The sequence below is a fragment of the Callithrix jacchus genome, chromosome 3, assembly GCF_049354715.1.
Source record: "Callithrix jacchus isolate 240 chromosome 3, calJac240_pri, whole genome shotgun sequence".
Classification (NCBI taxonomy): domain Eukaryota; kingdom Metazoa; phylum Chordata; class Mammalia; order Primates; family Cebidae; genus Callithrix; species Callithrix jacchus.
Genome location: NC_133504.1, coordinates 189,573,127 through 189,580,271, shown reverse-complemented (window position 1 = coordinate 189,580,271; position 7,145 = coordinate 189,573,127).

Below are 7,145 nucleotides of genomic sequence, written 5' to 3'. Positions count from 1 at the left end.
CGCAGCAGGCAGGAGGAAGCACTGTGGAGGTGGGCCAGGCCCCTCATCAAAACAGGGTGTTGCTTTTCTGGATTTTTGTATGTTTGCAGCTTTTCCCCCTCATCCTAAAGAAATAGTCACTGTCAAACCTAATGTTGTTGTTATAAGCCTGTATTCTTTTCTTTATAGGGAGGCCCCACAAAACCTGGATCGGACTCGCCCACTGCCCTGTGTCTGTCTCCCCAACCCCCCCTCCTGCCCACCAGGGACGCGGGTGGCAGTGTTGCTGTGTAGAGGGTGGCAGGAGGACCTGGGAGACTGTGACCAGTGAGCGGGGAGGTCTTGGGGCCGCCCGTCTCTGAATCCCCCTGGGACAAGGCCGGTGTGACAGAGGCTCCTAGAACCCCACCTCGAGTGGCCACCTTTGCAAAGGGAGTCACTCGTGTACCTGCTTAGCGCAGCCCTGGCGTGCAGGGGCCTCTCTACTCACGAGAAACCCCCACCCCGCCACCATGAGGTGTGTGGCCTGTGCTCTCATTCCATCAGGAAACATTGCCTGAGCTCTCAGCAGGTGTGGTGCTGGATGCTGGATGTAGAGTGGGGCGGGGCGAGGACTTGGTTGTGAGATGTCCCAGTCTGGGGAAGGACTAAGGGTGACAAGGGCAGTCTAGACTACCCGTCATCGGTTCTCTACTGGGGGCAGTTTGGGCCATGTTTGGGTATAAAGTGGTCGTCACACGGAGTGCTACCAATGTCTAGTGGGTGGAGGTCCGGGGTGCCACTGGGCATCCTGCTGGGTATGGGATGGCCCCTGCCAGGGACAGTGCCAGCCTCGAGGGCAGCACAGGGTGTCCCAGTGGGGAGGAGCCTGGTGTAGGGCACAGGGTCCCCTTGCACCAGGGCCGTGGAGGCCTAGAAGGGCTGCAGCCATTGGGATGGCCGGGATCAGGGCTCTGTGAGAGGGAGGGGGCGTCAGTGCAGTGGCGGGCACGGCTTTCATGGGCTGAGTGCTGAGACGTGTTGTGTCCACACAGTGGTGGGGTCAGCACCACAGCTCAGACTCTGAACCTGCTTGTTTTGCCCAATATTGCGTGTGGGGGAAGTTCCACCTTCCTCAGGCGGCTGCTTATCTTGTCTTTCCAATGTGGTTAGGAAGGGAGAATATTTCCCCCATTTTACAGATGGAGAAATGGGGTCTGGGCAGGAGCAAAGCCCAGAAGTGCTGCCCACCCCACTCCGGCCTGGCATTCTCCTGGGAACATGCGGGAGTGCCTGTCTGGACCTTGGGGCCTCCCACCTGTAATTGCAGACCCTGGTCTGCCTGCGTGGGTGTGGAATCTGTCACTCGGGATCCCGCCGTCCTCCTGAGCTTGTCAAGCAGGGCTCCATTCACCAGTGTATGGGCAGAGGCCTCGGCTAGGACCTCTAGGAATATTCAAGGCACCTCATTATGCAGAAAACCACCCTAATGAGCTCGTGGGAGCCTCTGCCCATCTTCCTAGGGGTGATGCAATGGAGTGTGGCTTCGAGGCTGCCCCTGCGGGAGGGACAGAGTGGCATTTGGGGGGGCCAGCAGGAATCATTCAATGCCCACCTGCAACCTCCTGGGCTCACCGCACATTCTAAGGCTGGTGCCAGGTCCCTTGGGTGGAAAGAGGGACTACAGCTCAGAAACGCGCCCACAGCTCCCCCAGGACCCTGAGGTCAGCCCGTTGGCAGGGCCTGTGATCTGAACCCCTCCACGAGGCTTCAAATCAGTGACCTGTGTCCTGGCCTCATAAAACCTGGCAGCCCAGTTGGGATTGGTGTCACCTGCCTTGTGGAACTGAGCACTCCTTGGGCAGAGGGTGGGTGCTGTAAGAAGCCAGCAGATCCTGGCTGTGCGACCGTCGCAGGTGGCTGAACCTCTCTATGCCTCAGTTTGCTTATCTGCAAAGGGGGCTGGGATTCCTGCCTACATGCATGTGCTCAAGACGGAATGCTGGCCGGGTGCGGTGGCTTACGCCTGGAATCCCCGCACTTTGGGAGGCTGAGGCGGATGGATCACTTGAGGTCAGGAGTTTGAGACCAGCCTGGCCTACAGGGCAAAACCCCATCTCTATTAAAAAAAAAAAGTACAAAACTTAGCGGGCAACTGTAACCCCAGCTACTGGGGAGGCTGAGGCAGGAGAATCGCTTGAACCCAGGAGGTGGAGGTTGCAGCAAGACAAGATCGTGCCACTGCACTCCAGCCTGGGTGACAAGAATGAAATTCCTTCTCAAGAAAAAAAACAAAAGACAACGTGGGAATGCTGCCAGCCAGGCGTGGCGGCCTCGGGCTGTGTAGCTACTCCGGAGGCTGAGTCAGGAGGATTGCCTTAGGCCAGAAATTCCAGGCTGCTGGCAGCTGTGACTACACCTGTGAACAGCACTGTATTCCAGGCTGGGAAACACAGGGAGACCCCGTCTGTGAAAAAAGACAAAATATTTTTAAAAAGAGTGAATTGTGGGTCTGGGCAGGGGTGGAGGCCCAGCCAGAAACACCGGGGTCAGGGAGGGACTGGTGACAAGAAAGCACACCCCTGGCCAGGGCAGCACCCAGCGAGCCTTCCCTGTGGGTGAGGACCTGGCCTCGCCCCGGCCACACCCACGTGTCCGTTGGAAGCAGTGTGGAGGGAAGGCAGGCCCTGGGTGCTCTGGCCAGGGGGATGGAGCTTGGCCAGTGGGGGCTGCCGGCAGGGGCTGTCCGTACTGTGGGGTCACTGTGGGCCATTTCTCTTCTCAAGGCTGGAACCTTAGGTCCCCACGCCCTCCAGCCCTGTGTCTCCTTCATGGGCACCAGGAAGACAAATTCCCTGGCCTCCTGTGCAGTGACTGCAGAAGGAGGTGCCTGGGGCCAGGGCAGGTGGGTGTAGGTGGGTGCGTGGCATCTTGAGGACGTATTTCTGTAGAGGGAATTATATTCTTTCTTCTAATTTTTTATTATAAAATTTTCCCATTGAAACCACCCACAACCCAAGCCTGGGGCTGGCCTCCCATCACCGCCTTTTCAGCCCCGGGTGAGGCCTCTGGGCCCATCTGAGCATCTGTCTTCCCCGATGGAGAATGCCTGGTGGGGGAGAAGTGGACATGGGTGTCCAGGTGAGTCTCATCCCAATGGCTGACCTGGAATCCCCCCTGCACCTCTCTCCTGATGGCTGGGGGTGCCCACTCTGCAGCCAGGCATTTCCTGAGCTGCTGCTCTGACCACAGCCAGAGAACAGTCCTTGTGGGAACTCTGCAGGGTGGGCCTGCCCCCGCCAGCCTCGGCATCTTCTTGTTGGTATCTGAGTTTGAGTCCATTAGGTGGGCTCTGTGGGAGGTGGGCTCAGCTTCTCACCCTGCGGGCCCCTCACCCAGAGCCTGAAGCCCACTTTGACTACATGCCTCTGGGTTCCCTCCAGTCACATCCCACCGAGGAAGCGCTAGCTGCTCAGGGCAGTGAGACCCTGGCCTGGAGAACCAGCCTGAGGGCAGGGATGAGTTTTGGCGCTGCCTCTGGTCCAGCCCTTAGTTTGGTGGGGCTCTTCCCTGCTGGGGGTCCTGGAGGCATGGGAGGGCTTTGGAGTTCTGTGTGAGAGAGGCCCCAGACCCTTCAGTTCCCATAGGTCCCCCAAGGCTGTGTGTCTCAGCCATTGCTTTACATAAGAGAGGAATTGGCGCCAGGCAGAGCCCAGGATTAAATGGGGGAAGCTGTGATTTGAATGTGCTCCTCTAAAAACACAGGTTGGAAACTCAGTCCTCAATGCAACAGTGCTGGGAGGCAGGGCCTGAGGGGAGGTGTTTAGGGAGACCCATGGGTGATCCACTCTCTCACACTCTCGCTGCCTGATGCCTTCACCGGATGATGACACAGCAGGAGGGACCTCAGCAGATGCAGCCCCTCCAACTCGGACTTCCCAGCCTCCAGAACTGTGAACCGAATCATCTTCTATGTTAAAATGATGCAGTCTGTGATATTCTGCTACAGCCACAGGAAAGAAATGGACTAACACAGGGAGGGAGGTCTCCCAGTTGGAGCCGGGGCCTCACGCTGGGTTTGAATGGGCTGTTACAGAATCAATGCCCACAGCCGTGCTGGGCCTGCTAGTCCTCTAGGCAGTTATCTCCTTCCCTATTGTTGGGGCGGGCCTCAAGTTCACCCGCTCCATGCTTGGGGCAGGTGTGTGCGTGTGCATGTGTGTGTGTGTGCGTGCGTGCGTGTGCGTGTGTGTCGGGGGGGAAGGTCCAGCTGTGTCTTCTCAGTCCCCCTCCCACCTCCTCAGCACTGGGGTCAGCACATTCTTTTTCTTAGCACCCGCTCCGTGCTTGGGGCAGGTGTGTGCGTGTGCATGTGTGTGTGTACGTGCGTGTGCGTGTGCGTGTGTGTGTGTGTGTGTCGGGGGGAAGGTCCAGCTGTGTCTTCTGAGTCCCCTCCCACCTCCTCAGCACTGGGGTCAGCACATTCTTTTTCTTAGCACCCGCTCCGTGCTTGGGGCAGGTGTGTGCGTGTGCATGTGTGTGTGTACGTGCGTGTGCGTGTGTGTGTGTGTGTGTCGGGGGGAAGGTCCAGCTGTGTCTTCTGAGTCCCCTCCCACCTCCTCAGCACTGGGGTCAGCACGTTCTTTTTCTTAGCACCCGCTCCGTGTTGCTGAGCAGGCCCATCCTCTGCTCCTTGATGTGCTGGTTTTGTTATCCTCTGATTTCTGGCTGTCGGAAGTAGAAAAGTTCTGCTTTAAAGTTTCCTTTTTTGTTAAAGAATAAATCATAAGTGTGCTAATAACTCCTTGTTAATCCCCATCCTATGTAGCTGTTAGACACGCCGTGCTTACAGGCACGTAGTACATTCTATGTCCTCATACTTTAACCAAGATATCTGTGCTGGATGTGCTCACAGGCATGGCCCAGCTCTCCATTGCTTTTACCTGTTTAGAAAAATTGTATGATGCTGGGTGCAGTGGCTCATGCCTGTAATCCTAGCACTTTGGGAGGCTGAGGTGGGTGGATCACCTGAGGTCAGGAGTTCAAGACCAGCCCGGCCATCATGGTGAAACCCCAGCTTTAAAAAAAAAAAGCAAAGAGAAGTTGTAAGTTATTAGCCAATTGGATTTTTTTTTTTAAATAGGGTTTCACCATGTTGGTCAGGCTGGTCTTGAACTCCCGACCTCAGGTGATCCGCCCGCCTTGGCCTCCAAAGTGCTTGGATTACAGGCGTGAGCCACCACGCCCAGCTGCCAATTGGATTTGAGTTTAGACTGTGAGGTCCGACTCCAGCCAATGGAGATGAGACACAGCCGTAAGGAATTTATTTATTCCTTACCCCAAATGCGTAAGGAATAAATCTGTCTGCCTTCCTTCGTTCATTGTACTCTCTCGGCAAGATGGCTATGGAGGGTCCCCTTCCTGCAGTCCAGGAGGTAAAAATTGGTTTGCTGAAAAATCCTTTGTCTCAGTGCTATTTTCCTTTGTGGCGCTGGGCATCTACTTCCAACACGGCCCCTACAAAGCAGACAGCCAGGAGCAAACTGCACTTTCCTCCTCATCTTCCCCGACGCCTGTTTTCTTCCATATTTTGTTCATTTATCGATTGCTCCATTATTGAACCATGTTACATTTGCGTTCAATTTCTGTTATGTTTTCACTCCAGTTCTGATAATTTCTTTTGTTTGCAGTTAATTACATTTAATGCTCTCTGTCAGTCCTTTGCCAAAATTCTCTCCAACATGCTTTTTCTTTTGGGGCTGAGGAAAGGGTCTTGCTCTGTCGCCCAGGGCATAGTACAGTGGCATAATCATGACTCACTGCAGCCTCCACCTCTTGGGCTCAATCAGTCCTCCCACCCCAGCCTCCTGAGGAGCTGGGACCACGGGTGTGCGCCACCACACCTGGCTAGTCTTTTATTATTTGTTGAGACCAGTCCTATGTGCCAGGACTGGTCTCAAATTCCTGGACTCAAGCCATCCTCCTGCATCAGCCTCCCAAATTGTTGGGATTATAGGCATGAGCTACTGTACCACGCCCAGCCTGTCTTACCCTGGAGGAGAGGCGGAAATTACTCCACACAACACTCATGTGACCACACTTCCGGAATCCTCACATGTTTAGAACCACCCTGTGGCCCGTGCCCTTGAGGACGGCTAAGCCGGCCGTGTGTGGGACATCCCCAGCCTGCACTTTCCTCCCTCGAGCATTTTGCTACTTTTCTAGGGCAGCCATAACAAAGTCCTACAGACGAGGGGATAAAACAACAGAAATTTCTTCCCCGGTTCTGGAGACTGGAAGTCTGGAATCAAGGCGCTGGACGGCCATATCTCTTGCTGACGGGTCTGGAAAGAGTCCATTTCTTGCCCTTCTCTCAGCTTCTGGTGATTGCCGGCGAGCCTGGGTGCTCCTTGGTTGTGGCTGGATTGCTCCCATCTCTGCATCTGTTGTCACATGGTCTTTCTCCCTTTTTTTTCTTCTTTGTTTTGAGATGGAGTCTTGCTCTGTCACCCAGTGTGGAGTGCAGTGGCATAATCTCAGCTCTGCAACCTCCGCCTCCCGGGTTCAAGTGATTCTCCTGCCTCAGCCTCCTCAATAGCTGGGATTACAAGCGCCCGCCACCATGCTTGGCTAATTTTTGTATTTTTAGAAGAGATGGGGTTTCACCTTGTTGGCCAGGCTGGTTTCGAACTTTTGACCTCAAGTGATCCGCCCACCTTGGCCTCCCAAAGTGCTGGGATTACGGGTGCGAGTCATTGCACCTGGCCTTTCTTTTCTTCTTATAGGACGGCAAGAATTGTATTGTATCAGGGCCCCCTTTAATCAGGTGTGACTGCATCTTAACCTGAAGATATCTGCAAAGGCCCTATTTCCAGAAAGGTTGCATTCATAGGTACCAGGGGTCAAGGCTTGAACACATTTTTTTTTTTATTTTTATGTTCTTTTGAGACAGAGTCTCACTCTGTCGTCCAGGCTGGGGTGCAGTGGCTCGATCTCGGCTCACTGCAACATCCGCCTCCCAGGTTGAAGCAATTCTCTCACCTCAACCTCCTGAGTAGCTGGAATTACAGATGCCTGCCGCCATGCCTGGCTGATTTTTGTATTTTTAGGAGAGCTGTGGTTTCAATATGTTGGCCAGGCTGGTCTCGAACTCCTGACCTCAAGTGATCCACTTGCCTCAGTTTCCC